The 16,346-nt window shown below is 45.5% G+C and overlaps 1 long non-coding RNA gene across 1 annotated transcript in view; it reads left to right on the top strand.

The window, feature by feature from the left end:
- LOC311603877 overlaps positions 1-16,346 on the top strand; it is a 51,180-nt gene that overhangs the window by 31,640 nt on the left and 3,194 nt on the right. The gene's annotated exons all lie outside the window — the stretch shown is intronic.

Genomic DNA, 16,346 nt, shown 5'->3' with positions numbered 1-16,346 from the left:
CACAACTGCTTCAAAGAGACAGCCTAAGAAATCCTCCTACCCAAGTTCATCCAACTGCCTTTTCAGGGTCTAAGGCAGATATTCCAAACAGCACATAGAATTGTGACTATTTCTTGACAGAAGCTTGAGGACAGGACAAGGCCAGACAATTTGTGCTCAAGCAGAAATTTGCACCCCAAACAAAAAGCCAAGGATTACTGCCTAACAGGAGCCAGCAAAGAAGCCAGCACACCAGGCGTCAAGCACGGGGCAACAGGTTTGATCCCTAAGCAAGAGGACAAATTGCAGGGGACAAGTGACCAATGCACACAAGCTCAACAGCCAAAACAAAGTGAGCACTTTCCAACCAAGACTCTGCAGTTACCGAAGGCCACAGTCTCTGGAAGAGACAGCTCTATCGAGGCTGCTTCAGTATTACAGACTTTTAGGGGTCTCTGGGGTTGAGTCTAGAACCAAGAGTACAATATGAGAAATTAGAGTCATTGGCACAAAATTTGAAATCTTCAGAATTAACCTCTGAACCACCTATATTAGTTGTGGGACCTACAGAGTTAACTACAGGACCCACACCGCATAGTAAAGATGTGATCCCAGGGCCACAGCTCCACGAAGTAAGATCTAGGCAAATGGGTACAGAATCACAGCTGCAAAATGAGCAAGCAACTTGTGAGTTTAACAGAACCATCACCTAAAGGAGTGGTAGATCCTGAAAAGGCAGAATCAGATCCAGAGCTACAGAGTCCATCACCAAAGGAATCAATCGAGGGGACACAACTTCCAAAGGCGAAATCTGTGGACTTGAATATAGGCCCACAGCAGCTAATTGTCAAGTCAGGATTGATTCCAGAGCCAATTTTTAAAGTGTCAAAGATTTCCAAAGTTATAGCAAGGGTGTGGAGAACCATGCTAGAAGAAATCACTGTGCTTGTAGCTGTGGCTGACAGCTGAGCAGAAGCTGGATCTTCCATGCTGTGACCTTTGAGTTGTTTACCTTTGAGTTGTTTTTCTCAAAACCAGCAACGTTCCAAACACAGGTACAAGGAACAAGGAAGTTTTGACAGAGAACTACTCAGTGGAATGTCTTCTTTTTAGCCTCCTAGGGGGGCTGGGAGGAATTGAGACTGTGCAGGAGCTTGTGGTATTTTGCTATATAAGCTGTCCTTGCTTAAATAAAGCTCAGCCTTGATTAGGACCTGTCTTGGCTCGTTCTTCGTGTCTCTGTCCCCTCAATCCCACTCCCTCTTTCAGGAACCCTGTTTGCCTTGTCCCACAGGACGGGACATGTGGTTCCCGAACACTGGGATCTATAAATGAGAGGTTAAGTGACAGGTGCTGCTTTGGAGAGCACTTGAAATAAAGTGGAAGTGTTTCGCTGAAGTCACCCACTTCGTGGAGAAACTGAGAGATAAGCAGCTCAAATATGGGATAGAGCAGGAGCAAAGATTTCTTCAGACAGACATTAGAGTATATGCTTAAAACACGAGGAGCAAGGGTAAAAACCGAACAATTGGTTGAGTTGTTAGATTTTGTGGATGAAGTATGTCCATGGTTTCTTGAAGAAGGAACAGTTAATTTAGAGATGTGGGATAAAGTTGGTGAAAGATTGCGGGGGTCACTATGTCACAAATGGACCTGAAGAGACACCTGTCGTGGCTTTTCACTTCGGGCTTTGATCAGGGGTGTTCTTGACCCCCAACATGAAAGTGACAGAATAAGAGATTTAATATGCCAAGCTGAAGAGGTCTTGGGAGAAGTGAGGGAATCCAGGACTAGTGATGAGGAAGATCTAAAAAAAATTAATAATAAAATTAATAATAATAATAATAATAATAATAATAATAATAATAATAATAATAATAATGCTTGCTATCATTAGCCTGACTGGCAGCCTCCACCTATGATGCCTCTAGCTTTTTCCATGGCACAGCAGGACCCTAATGAAGAACTTTGATGACAGGTTCAAGCCCTGGAAGAAAAGGTTAGCTTAGCTAATAGAGACAATTAGAGAAAGAATTAGAAAGAATAAAAATCTGTCCCTTGGGGACAGAAAGGGAAGGCTTCCAGTCTAGTATGAAACAGTCCTCAGGGTGTGTCTCCATTAGAGACTGCCATACAGAGAGCTAGAGATACAGGACAAGAGATGGATGGTGAGGTCACTTTTCCAATTGTGGAAATATTAGATCCTCAGGGCAACCGAGTCAGATACTATGCCCCTATAGAATGGAAAGAAATCAAAGAATTAAAGACTGCCTGTGCTCAGTATGGACTCACTGCTCCATTTACCACAGCAATGGTTGATGCACTCACGGATACCTGCCCCTGTATTAATATGGGGACGAGGCTCTGCTTTCTCTCACAGGAACATGATGTTGCATGCTGGCAACCCAAGAGGCTTGTGCATCAAGTGAATGTTGGAATGGATGCGTCTGCTAATGATCCTGAAGTCGGAAGCAAAGGTTTATTAGACATATGTTCCTGATCCTCCTTTTCTTCAACCTGTTTCCTGGGATGACGTAGAGGTCTTGGTATATGTCAACAACACTCGAGTGCTCGATCTCCCTGTATATGAAGGGGAAAGGAAAACTCAAGTGTTCCAGTACCTATGAGGCATCCTCCTTGCATTCCTTGAGAATGTACTAACCTGACTGTACCTTGGAAATGGTGCTTTGCAGAGACTGCTCTGGAATATTTCCCTTCTGGAAGCTCAAATTTTAGGCTTTATGATCATCTGGGAGTGCTGTAAGCAGCAGTGATTACTCTAGCACAAGTCCTTCTGCACCCTAATTGTTGGGAGTCAGCTTTAGCTGCATGGCTGTGGGGAACTGAAAAGGGAGTTTAACAATCTCGTGTTTGGAAGCTTAGAGATGCCAACTGGAAAAAGGTTCTCTACTCTGGAAAAAGGGACCAGTGATGGCTTGTGTTCATGCTCCTTATGTGCTGTTGAGTGATAAAATGTTATTATTCATTCCAATAATGGAAGTTATGATGTCAGCTGCCCAGCCCATAATTTGAGCAATTGCTTATCTAAAGGCATGGGGCCTGCAGTAATGTTTCTTATAAATCACCTTATGTTATGTCTCCATGGGCTGGTGTTCCAGATAAGGGATTGCAAGTGTTTGAGGGACTTAGAGGGTTAGTGAGAACCAAGAGAGTTGCTATCGGACTAGTAGTGGCTGATACAGCTGCCTTGACTACACTTATTGCATCTACTACTGTGTCTGCTATTGCTTTAACTCAAACTGTACAGACTGCTAATTATGTTAATGACTTAACATGTCTTTAGGAAGAGGTTAGTGGTTTGAGACAATTGAGCAGGTTACAATGTCAGGCTGGATTTCCCTGGATTTGCATTGCTCCTTATGAGTATAATGTGACTGGATTTAATTGGATTCCCATTCAACATCATCTTTTTGGAATTAGCAGTATTCTGCGGTATGGACTCTCCTTGGCGGAGATGGCAGGGCTTGGAATTATAGCTTGTGCCTTCCTTCCTTGCCTGACACAATTCATGCTTCAGCGATGGCAGCTGATACAAGCACAGGTGCATGGTACAGAGCTGAAGCACTCCCCTAACCCTGTGTGACATGGAGGCAGCCAAAGACGAGTAAGAGTGACTCTGAAACCCCATCAACCTAAGACAGAGGCCCGTGAGAATCTGGGACCTTGACGAATGAATGGTAAGAAGGGTTTTTCAGCTTACCAACCTAAGACAGTTACATCATAAAAAATAAAGAAGGGGGAAACATGGAGAGCCACGCTAGTAGAAATCACTGTGCTTACAGCTGTGGCTGACAGCTGAGCTGAAGCTGCATTTTTCCATGCTGTGACTTTTGAGTTGTTTACCTTTGAGTTGTTTTCACAAAATCAGCAATATTCCAAACACGGGTGCAAGGAACAAGGAGGTTTTAACAGAGAACTACTCAAAGCAATTTATTATTTTTTAACCCACCTAGTGGGCTAGGAGGAAGTGAGATTGTGCAAGAGCTTGCGGTGTTTTGCTATATAAGCCATGCTTGCTTAAATAAAGTTGAGCCTTGTTCAGGACCTGTCTTCATGTCTCTGTCCCCTCAATCCCCACTCCCTCTTTCAGGGACCCTGTTAAACTTGCCCCAAGGGACAGGACACGAGAAAATATATCCTTCAAGAGAAACCACCAGTAAATTTAGTCTCGTGACCCTCACCCATAGTATGCTGTGAAATCTGACAAAGTGATAACCAGATTTAATTCCAGAGCCAAAGGCCCTAGAACTACAACCACAGCATGTGATGCCTGTGAAGGTAAACCTGGGGCCACACTTGCCAGATGTGAAAATTTCTGATCTGATCCCACAGCCCAAGCACCATGGGTTCAAATATATACAGGTGTTCAGCTTCAGGAGAAGAAATCTCAGAGATTTATGCCAGAATCATTTTTGTCACTAAGCCAAGGGCCACCATTGGATGGTATGAAGTTTGCTCTGCCTACAGAAGGATTGGAGCTTCCCAGCATGAAATCTGCAACACAAACACCTGAACTGCAGTATCAAAGTGTGATGTCTGAGGGCATAAGCCCAGGATCATGGCCACAAGATATTAAATTTTCTGAGTTGGCTTCAAGGCCAAAACTTCAAGGGGTCAAATCTGGAAAGCAATCCCCAGGACTGGTGTTTGATGGTGTAAGTTCTAAGACTCCAGAGTTAGGGACTTAAGTTCCCAAACTAGCAAAGATGACTCGAGTTACAAGATGGGAAACAGGTAAAGTTTAACTTATTGCCATGCCTGAAAGATGTCAATTTTTTTGATGTACCAAGAACTCAACCTCAAGGTATGAAAACTTCAGAGCTAAACTTGGGGCCACAGTTAGAACATGTAAAAAAATTTTAGTTGGCCACACAACCAGAAAGGCAGTGGGTAAAACCAGAGTTGACAGTACAAGAGTCTATGTTCTGAGGCATAAAACATGTTACAGGGAATCAAGTATCTAGCTTTGAAGACAAAATGTCATATAAAGTGGTGTGTGAGCCACAGATAGCAAATACAGAATCAATGAGATCAACTGCTGGATTACACTTAGCACACGCAGATCATTCCAAGTTGATCAAAAGGCCACAGGCTCAAGGTATAATATCTTCTGAATTGATCCAAGGTCAGCACTTGGGATATATAAAAGCTGTGGATAAGGTCTCAAAGCAAGAAGAGCTGACAGCTGTGGAAATAACATCAGGGCCACATTTGGGAGCTATGAAATCTATGCAGTTAAGGTCAAGGTCAGAGCTGGGACAAGTCAAGTCTATACTGTCAAAACCAGCGGGGCAAGCAGGAGATAGGAAACTTGTTCCCACTCAGAAGATGTAAAGCCTGAGTTACTACCTTCAAGGTAAAAGTTAAAAGATAGGGAATCTGTGATCTCAACACTGTGACAATGTCTAGAGAGGATAAAATCTACTGTGCTATCCCCAAGCAGTTCCCAGACAGTAAGTATAAAATCTGTGAAGTTGATTCCAGGTTTAAGAATTCAAGATTTGAAAATTATGGGGATAAGTCGGTGACATACAGGCTCAAGATGCAAATGCCTTGGGCTTAAAACTTGAACCAAAGAAGCAAGGGGAGCATCCTGTGACCTCTGTACCAGGGGTGCTGTTTCAAGAGATGTCTATTGAGGGCTTTCAAGGGCCTCAACTGCAAGGCATAAAGCCCAAGGAACTGACTTCATGACCACAGACTTGAGATAGGAAACATGTGGTTACCTCATGTTTGAAAGAGCAGAGTCTAAAACCAGGGGCTGCAGCCAAAATACAAGGGATTCAAGGAGTGGAATTTGTAGATCTAGCATCAACACAACAGTGACAGGGGATGGGACGCATCGGTTTAATGCCTGAGCCTGGACAGGATGGCCAGATAACGGTAAACTCACCTGAGTGGAAAGGTGGGATTTTCAACCAAACAAAGAGTTTGAGTCAGAAGATACATTATCTATGAAGTCAGATGAAGAACCCAAACCTGCAGATGTAAAACCCATAGAGATCAACTCTAAGGTGAAATTCAAAGACACGGCACCTGAATTGGCTCCTGAACCAGCTGTGCATAGTGTACAAGCTGGCGAGCAGCAATATGAAGCACAGGTGCCCGGTGTGGAACCTCGCCGGTTGACTCCAGGATCACAGGTACACCAAGTGGAAACCTCAAGAGTTAATGTTCCAGCCACAGCTGCAAGGTGTGGAAACTATGGCACTAACTACAGAGTCACAGACCGGAAGTACAAAGTCTACTCAATGCATACCAACATCTGAATTTCAAAGTGAGAAATGCAGAGGGTCAAACTTGAGGTCACAGTCTCAAGGTGTCAGACCTGCAGAGCTGGAGCCATCTACACAGTGGAGAGGTGTGAGGTCATCTGAATTGACTGACAGGTCAAAAGTGCAAGGAGAAAAATCTGTGGCATCTCATCTTGAGCCACAGTTGCAGCAAGTGAAAACCTCTCCAGTAGCAATAGGGGTTCAGAAACCAAAAGAACTGACTCATTGGCTAGATAAAATTGGGGCCTATTCACAGAAGGAAGCCAAATTTGAGGAAGAAGTCAATGGCAAGAATTCTGTTGTTTCTGGGGATGGGGCTCAGCAGATGGCACCTGATCCAGCTGCTCCTTCTGATGGAGGCTCTCCTCCTGGGCTTTGGCCACTTTTAGCTCCTGCTGCAGTGTTTCTTCAGACCTGGGAGAGAAACACAGTTAAGACACAGACCTGGTAGTGACCTGTCATGTCATCTGTCAGGCTGCTAACACACACCACCTCAATGGCACTGGAGAGTCAACATGATGTTTTAACAGAAATCACGGTAACTCCATCGATTAAGAGTCTAAGAGCTGGATCTAGAAATTTCCTCAACCTTAAACACATGTCAAAATTTGATCTGGGTCCTGTATGTTCCCTGTTCTACTAAAAAGACTAGAACTTTCTCCTTCAGTCCATGGCCATCATTTGGTAAAACTAGCCTAGCACAGTCAATAGCATATGAGGGATATACACTTATTCATGATGAGGTACTGATCAACCACATCGTTTTATAGATGGACATAGTAAAGCCTTGTAACCTGGACACCTGAACTAGGCCATAAGACAAGCTCAGTCTTCCTGCTCAGGAGGCACCTTGCACTCAAGCAGCAGCATTTCTTGAGTTGTGAGCCTGAGAACAACGGCCCTGCACAGGCTCAGGCACCAAAGGGAAACCTGTGCTTTCCTTACAGGCATGCTGCATCCTGGCTCTCTATGGGAATGTGTTACAGAGCACTCCTGTGAAGGGTCTGACTGTCCCTGCAGCACAGGCATCTGCCTGTTTCATCCTGGAAACTCCTTAGCCTATTCTCTCCTCCTGGGCTTTGGCCCAGGAGAACCCAGAGAACCCTTTTCACCGAAATGGGTAAGCACTACAGAGCAGTGTTCAAGGGAGGGAATCTGATCGACACAGGGTGCCCCGGCCTGCGGGGTCTTCAAACGGAACCTGGGAAGGGGTGTGTGAGTGGGATAGGACAGGAGACACAAGAAACAGGAGGCAAGTCTGGATTCTGATCAAACCTCGTTTATTGAAAAATTTCACGGGTTTTTTATAGGCATGGGGGCATCGGTATTTGCGTAAGCAAGGGTTGCTATGGATACCTAACTGTGAGATGCTCCAGCAGGTGTCTACCTTTACAGCTGCTATAACCACAGAAGGGGAAGAAATCCCAGAGAGAGGGAAGTTGTAAAAGATCTGGTTAGTCACGAAAAAGTTGCCAGAACTGCTGCTCACGGGCAGCTGGCCTTTATCTGATTTTACCATTAGTCTTACTAGAAAAGCTAGTTTATAGCCAGAAAAGAGTAGCTCTTACTATGAGCTTGGGGTGGGGGGTCTTAAAATGACCATCCCCCATGGTCAGCCCCTGCCAACCTTCCTCTTCTAATCCCTATTTCCTGTCCCATAATGCCACTTGGCCCCAGCCCAGTAAAGCCATGACAGCTGTACTCAGAAGACCATAAAGAGAGAACAGCCAATTCAGGAAAGAATAAGCAACTTCTATATAGTACCCAACAAGAATAGGGATCCAGGACATTGAAAATAAAGAGGAGTCTCCCCTGTCCTTTACCTTCTAAGGTAATGGGGAAACGTTAAGAAGGGGACAGCTACCATCCAGGTAGGACAGGAGACCCAAAGGAAGAACATTCTAACTACCTCTTCCATAATAAGTAGCTCTGAGGCAGGGCAGGTGGCACACGCCTTTAATCCTAGCACTGGGAGGCAGAGGCAGGTGGATCTCTGTGAGTTCGAGGCCAGCCTGGTCTACAACAGTCTTGGACAGCCAATGCTACACAGAGAAACCCTGTCTCGAAAAACCATGTCATAATCATAATCACAATAATAATCTCTGTAAAACCCTGACTGAGCTCCTGAGGTCCAGGGCTGCCTGACACCATCTCATGCTGTGAATCCTTTTCTATCTAGAGATGCCTGAAGCTGGAAACACAATGCTGGGAGGGGCTAACAGTCTCTTTCACACTCAGGAAAACTGAGTCCAAGAAGCACAGGCAGGCTGATGGCTAAGAGTAGAGGGGATTCAACCAGTGCTGGGGACTCTCCAGTCCAGAAACAGACAAAGGCTGCAATGGCCATTGCAGAACTGGTGGGGTCCCTGACAGGCACTTACCTATAGAAGCCAGTCTCCTTGTCCAACTCCGTGACATTCACTGAGGCTTCCGCATTCTCTTTCTCCAAGTTCTGCAAGTCCATCATGACCTGCTTATGTTCCTTCTTGAGTTTTTCATAGGAAGGGTTTGGCCTGTTGTAGGGCCGTGGCTCAAGAGCAAAAAACCACAGGCCTCAAGTGTGGCGCCCGCGCCACCGCAGTACCAAATCGAGGGCGAGGGGCTGCGGATTTAACTCATGCACACACATACACAATAACACAGCGGGTCCTTCGTGCTAAGAGAGCAGCAACCACAGCAGCAGCCACAGCAGCGGTTTATTCTTCTCGTTCCCTTCAGAGTTCCAAAGAGTCTTCTTATAGGCAGCCAAACAGGAATCCTCCTCCCAGGTGAAATCCCTCAAGAGGTGATTGCACACAGGAGGAAAAGTCTCGAGGAGGGGAGGGGTGCGTTCTCAGAGCAGTAAACACGACTAGCTAACCAAGATAAACACAGACATGGAAGCTGCTAGAAACAGGATATGAAACAGCAAGGCAGGCAGGCAGGCAGCCCAGTCGGGCCTGGTTCCTACACTCAAGGATCTGGCAAACTTGGGCTGTGTCCTGGACTACCCAAGCCCAGAAGATGCCACATTTTGGATCCTAAGTACTGGGACATCTGCTGCTCATGACACTTGTGTATGAAGCATCAGCAGAGGCTCGATGCCCAATTGAAGGATGCCCTGGCTGCCCGAGTTCACTCAGTAAGCCTGGAGAGGCCTTCTAGATTATTTTGTTCTCAGGAATCTACCCCACAGGTCTCAGCACCCCAAAACCATGTTATTTCATTTTTCCTGTTTTCAGAGCAGTGATTCTAGGTCCTGGGTGACTACTACTGCAGAGTTGCACAGTGCACATAATTCTGGGGATGAGACCCAGCATCAGGACAGCTTTATAAACTACCCAAGGCATTCCAGTGTGCCTCCAATCTGACCACACACGCCAAGAGCAGCCTTGCTTAAGGTGGGGCTCCCAGAACTCAGCACTGGCATAACATTGAGACTGTGAGACTGGAAGTCCTCAGGCCCCACCACACACCCCTGGCTCCCAGAATCTGGTGGGACATACAAACATGAAAATGTACACACACATACACACACACGCGCACAGGGAGAGGGACAGGGAGAGGAGGAGAGGGAGAGGGAGAGGGAGAGGGAGAGGGAGAGGGAGAGGGAGAGAAACAGAGACAGAGACAGAGACAGAATGGGATGCTGAAGAAATGAATGGAGTGATGTTGTCTCAGAGGATAAGGCACAAGGTCAGAGACAGTGCTGCTCTCCAGGCCTTCCAGACATGCATTGAGATAGAACAGGTGGGACCAGACCCCTCCAGCTGCTACCAGGAGCTTCTAGCACTCAATCACCTGCCAGGCAAGTGAGAAAAAAAAATCTCATCCCAACCCCCAGCAGCCAGTATCACACAAAAGCTACCCCGTCTCAAGGCCTTTCCAAATGCATGCTGGGAACTCATTCTCCACTGCCTCGATCCCTCAAGTTTTCATCAGGAGGAAGCAGAAGAGTCCATTGTACATCTCAATGTGGCCAAACTTCAGGTTGTGCCTGTCCTCTGAGAAGCACGGAGGAACATGAGGTTGGGCAAAGAAACACCCTGGAGGTGCAGCCTCCTAGAACCCATGACCTTAAAAGGATGAGGCTGACCCAAGGCTGACATCCTGGGGTTTGAAACGAGGCAGACCTCTTGTCCAAGGATCCGCCAGTCATGAGGATCAGGAGATCTCACAGGTCATTTTGCTCCTAGGTTATCACCTGCAGCTGGGTGGGCAGCCTCTCCATTTCCTTCCTCGTTGGACAGACAACCCTGATTTCCAAACAGACAAGAGAGCACACCTGAAACCCAGTGACAGGCTAGAGATTTTGTCTCAGGCCTGAGATGCCTGCTCTGTGGATCTCAGCTCTACCATCGCTCTACAGAGAAGCGGCTATCTAAGTAGCCATGTGTTTTCTCTGCCTCCCTACACACACTTCAGGTGACCACACAGATGGCCTCTTTGGGCTTATTCACAACTGCAGAGGAGCCAACTTGGCTTCAGAGCCCTGGAGCCTGTGGTTTCAGACACCAGGAGAGTAATGGCACAGTCACAAGCACTCAGGGGCTGCGGACAGACCCGGACCTCCTGCCTTGTCATTCTAGGACTGTGACAGTGGATTAAGTGGCCGAACATGGTCAACATACTGATCAAATATCCCCCAATAACAGACCAAAACACCCCTGAGATGGCAATAAGGATCCAGTCTCTGTCCACTACCTGTGACAGTTTGCCTGCACTAGAGAGATGCCTGCCACCTACAACTACTGGTTCAGAAACCTATGGATGCCACTGTCAGGGAGAGGTGGTCAAAGGAGTTCTGAGAACATAAAGTCATGGCCAGGAACACATTTATCTCCCTGTTACTACTGTCCAAAGGCCACAGCACCTAAAAGAAACCACTGGGAGTGAAGTGCGGTGACGCCCTGTCCTACATTGGGAAACGTTAACCCTCCCTGACTCGTGATGGTCTCCTTTTGTCCCCATGTTCCACCCCAAATGCCCGGTAAGAGTAAAAACTAGGAGCTCCCAGTACAACAGCTTTGGCCTTGTCAGCTCCAGCCTTTGGGGATGAACAAACTATTATTATGGAATCCTTAACATTCAGAAATTATGATAAGCAAGGAACTCTATTTGCTTCCTAGGGGCTCATGTTCCTGTGCCATATTATTGAAAAACCCAGCTCAAGCCCACCTCCTCCAGGAAGCTCCACATCCCCTGCCCGGGACTCACTCACTGCACCTTCCACATGACCACTTCTTTCTTGATGGTTTAAATTCAGATGGAAGGCCAGCTTCCTTCTGTCTCCCTGAGGTTTCTCTACTGCCCTGATTCTCTCTCCCACATAGACTCCTCAGTCTGACCAACATCTTGATAAAACCTATAATTGAGTGCCCCCAAGAGCACTTGCTGTTGCTACAACAGTAGTGACATCACAAGGGGGATACCAATAGAATGTCCAGGAACAGCCTTCGCTTCCCTGTTCATGGTCTCCTTGTACTTACCAGACGCTATCGTGCCCTTTCCAGCATTTTCTCCTGGGATAGCCATTGACCACCACTTCCTCCCCAGCCAGAGATCTGTCTAAGCTGGATTGAAAACATGTTAGCTCTTCCTATGTGGAGAACTGAGTGCTTATTTTCCAAACAGTGGCCAGGAATGTCTCCTTCCCTCCTCAAACTCCCCCTATTCATCAAAACAAGAAATTAAATAGTGGGGAGAGATCACACCAGGGTGGATGCAGAGGAGGAAAGGTCACTTGCCTCATGTGTACATGTGCCTGAAAGCACATCCAGGAAGAGCCTGCATGGCTAATTGCAATGAAGGATGTTCATTAGGGGTACAGTCAGTCATAGAAGCCATGTGCTTAGCCTTTGAAAGTTGCCCCACTTGAGGTTTAATAATAAAGATGCAGAGACATCTGTTTTGTCTGTGAAACTTCAGATAAAGTCCTGATGCTCAAGAGCTCTGTCAGGTGTTCCTGGATCACCATCATGAGCATCAGCTTTGGTCCTGGGGACGGCACAGTGAGTCCTGGGCAGGGGGTGTAGAGCTTTGGAAGAGGTTGGCTTGAGTTGGGTTTCTCGGTAATGGGGCACAGACCATGAACATCAGCTGACAGGCATGTGTGTAGAATGTACCATTCCAAAATTATCCAGAAGCAGACTAGCACCCTACATCCAGATCAAAGAGATCAATTCACAGCCCCATAGATTATGATGAGATCCATCTGAGTATAAATGAAAGACCTATGGGAGGCTCTTGTGGATCAGGTGACTGTAGCAGCAAACATCAGCTGTAGTGAGCATGGCCAGAACTTGCTGTCTGCATTTGTGTGCAGCTAATGAGGTTCAGGCATGACCCACAAATGACCTAACTCTATCAGGCCAATTGACACCTGCTGAATTTTGGAGGAAAAACAGACCATAAAAACACTACAAATTATTGATCATGTAGCCCTAATTCCAGCGGAGAGAATCATAATATATGAGATTTATCGTAACTCCAAAGGTGTCTACAAATGGTATAATTTTATGGTGATGAGGTGTGATAAATTAGCAAGACTGAAGAAGAAGGCACTGATGTTACCTTTGTCGGTGTGTGCTCCTAAAACATGGAGAATGAGTTACTGTGCAGAACTATTGATGCCACGTACATTCCATCAATGCATGACTTGCTATTCCTGTAGGTGGCAGAGCAGGATTTACACAGGTTTTGATGTGTATCTACCATGATTAAGCTAAACCCAAAGCCACAGAGAGGATTCAGGATTCCTACTTCTCTCTTGATAGAGCCCTTGATTTACAGAAGGGTGGTGACATTATGGAGTCTCAGAGGCATGACCTTGAAAACAGTAACAATGAATCCCACTACAAAAGAGAATTTCACCCAGGGGTCCTGCTCAAACTATGGTACCAGCCATGTACAATACGTGCAGTAAACTTCGAACCCCTACCCAGATCTAGCCAATAGACAGGACATTCTCCACAGTTGAGTGGAGAGTGGGGTCTGACTTTCACACGAACTCTGGTGCCTCATATTTGACCACGTCCCCTGGATGGGGAGGCCTAGTGGTACTCAGAGGAAGGATAGCAGACTACCAAGAAGAGACTTGATACCCTATGAGCATATACAGGGGGAGGAAGTCTCCCTCAGTCACAGTCATAGGGGAGGGGAGTAAAGGGAAAATGGGAGGGAGGGAGGAATGGGAGGATACAAGGGATGGGATAACCATTGAGACGTAATAGGAATAAATTAATAAAAAAGAATTTCAGAGACTTCTGCTGACTCAATGTGGTCTCCACCTGGCTACAGTTTTTCATGTCACAAGTTTGTATGTTTGGACTAGGTGATTTGTACATAACTGTAGGAACAGTAAGAATTCTACAGTTCTTCAAGCTGAGAACCTAAGAACCTTCACTATCGATCGTTGAAGTTAAAAATCAGAAAGTTGTGGATGGACAAAGTGTTAAGTGCACAAGGCTCAGCAGGCAGTTCAGAGCTCGGAAAGTGACACTATATCCAGACCTGCACGACTATACGCATGCAGGATAGGATAGAAAAATGAACGAAGCTGTGAGGTTCAGGGAAAGTTTGCTTCCAGAAATTATAGCAGACAAAAAAGTATGGTGCACCTCAGAAAGATGAACTTTCAGACTTTTATCTCTTTAGGAGTGGAAAGGTTTGAGCAGAGGAAACAGCATGGCCTACGTAGACCACAGAGGTGCATTTCCACACAGAAACTGGGAATTCCTTCTTGCTGGGGATGCACCAGGGACGGTCAGAGAAGAGCTGAGACACATCTACAGATGTCGGCACCCAGGAGGACTCTGAAAGTGAAAGTTAAGGCTTGTTCTGATAGGGCATAAAAGATACTTTATTAGATATGAATAAAGTGAATTCCAAAAACTTTGAGCCAAAACCTGTAATGTGTTTCATCCTTAGCCGTGGTGAGAGCAGGACATATAAAGCCCAAAGGGGCATGGCTGTGATCATTTTGAAAAGACATTTACAATTGGTATCTGCCTTGCTACTTGTATGTCCAAGGAAAGATGAATGCTATAGGTCTGTGCTGCTAAATCCGCAGCGAGACAATGCTGGTTGACATAAATTTTGGTTTGTGTTTTTGCCTTTGGTTGTTTTGGGGTTTGGGTTTTTGTTTGTTTGTTTGTTTGTTTGTTATATTTTCTATTTGCTGTTTTCCATCCTTAGCTAAGGCTATTCACTCAATATTGACTGACTGAAGCCATTGTTTTTCTTTTTCTTTTATTTATTTATTTGGTTGGTTGGTTTGGTTTTCTCAAGGCAGGATTTCTCTGTGTAACCTTCTTGGCCGTGGTGGACTCGCTTTATAGCCCAGGCTGGTCTCAAACTCACAGCAATCTGCCTCCTTCTGCCTCCCTGAGTGCAGGGATTAAAGGTCTGCGCCACCAAGTCCAGCTTTGAAGCCCTTTTTGAGAAAATCTACTTTTCATTTAAAAAAAAGTGATTTCCAACTTTTCACACTTAAGAAGACCTTCTGCAGTCAGGTGTCATGTCACACACCTGTAACCCCAGAACTCACAGGCAGAGATGGATCTCTACAAGTTTCAGGCAACCTAGGCTACCTAGTGAGTTCCCAGCCACCTAGGGCTACACAGGGGGATGGGGTCATGGGTGGGGATAGCTTGGCTTACTGTATGGATACTGACTTTATGATGAAGGATCATACTTATCCATGCTGTCATGTATTTAGTGACCCCTAAAGTATAGTACCCCATATACACACTTTCATGAAGTGGTCATGCCAAACAAAGTATTGAGAAATACACATGTATTGCTTTATAGCTTCTCAGGAAATAAAAACATTAGTTGGGGGAGTATAAAAGTAATCAGAAAGCCTAGCGATATCTTCATCTGGTTTTTGTTGTTTTTGTTGTTTTGTTTGTTTTTGCAACACAGCATCAATGATAACCACAAAACAAACATGATCCATTGTTGTAAACAATGAAAAATCAGGGGCTAGAGAGGTGGCTCAGTGGTTAAGTGTAGACTCACTTTTCATAACCAATATATTTTATTAACAACTTAGTAACCGAGCATATGTCACTTATAACTTGACTAACCAAAACAATAGGAAAAGAGGATTAAGGAATACAATAACAAAACCGTAAGGATATCAGTTCCAAGGAGCAATTCTCCTGGCATAATCAGCAGGATTTCTTCTGCTGGAACCTGGAGTAAACAGAACCCAGAACCTCAGCAGGAGCCAGAGGCCCGAAGCCTTCCCTTGAGAGGTTCTCTGTAGGGGCGTCTCAAAGTGCAGCAATGAACAGCCAAAACTATCCCAAGTCTCCAGAGGCCCCGCCTCCAGTTCTGGGCTCACTTATATCTCCTCCCAGAGTCTGTTCACGGGATCTTTTCAGCCGACAACAATCAAGCTCCTGCACGATGTGGTTGGTCTTCCAGAGGATTAACCTCACCTGTTCTCTCACAAGACCTTTCCAATCCCGCACTTAGGATCCTAAAAAACAGGTTTATCTCTCCTTAAGAGTGCCACCTTCTCTTCACGACCATCTGTAATGTGATCTGATGCCCTCTTCTGGCCTGTGGGTATCCATGCAGGCAAACACTGTATACATAATAATAAATAAATCTTTTTTTTTTTAAAGAAAGAAAAGAAAAGGATGAAAAAAATCCCAAACATCTGATTTTACCAATGAACACTCAGGAGCCATATGCTGGGGTGAAACCCTACTAGTTCAGAGAGGCAGAGAAAGCACCGAGCTGACCTTCCTACTCAGCTCACATCCTGATGAAAAAGGCAAAACCAAAAGCCCTAGGCCAAAAGCTTGCTAGTTCAGCTGACAGCCCAAGATAAAAAAGACTTGCTAGGGCTGGAGAGATGGCTCAGTGGTTAAGATTTCTGCCTGCTCTTCCAAAGGTCCTGAGTTCAATTCCCAGCAACAACATGGTGGTTCACAACCATCTATAATGTGATCTGATGCCCTCTTCTGGTCTGCAGGTGTACATAATAATAAATAAATAAATCTTAAAAAAAAAAAAAAAAGACTTGCTAACCCTGTTTTTCAGGTGATGCTTTAAGGTCGGCTTTCATGGGTTCTATAG

Source organism: Acomys minous (assembly GCF_964271855.1).
Source record: "Acomys minous genome assembly, chromosome: 8".
Taxonomy (NCBI): domain Eukaryota; kingdom Metazoa; phylum Chordata; class Mammalia; order Rodentia; family Muridae; genus Acomys; species Acomys minous.
This window is presented reverse-complemented; position numbering and strand designations above follow the sequence as displayed.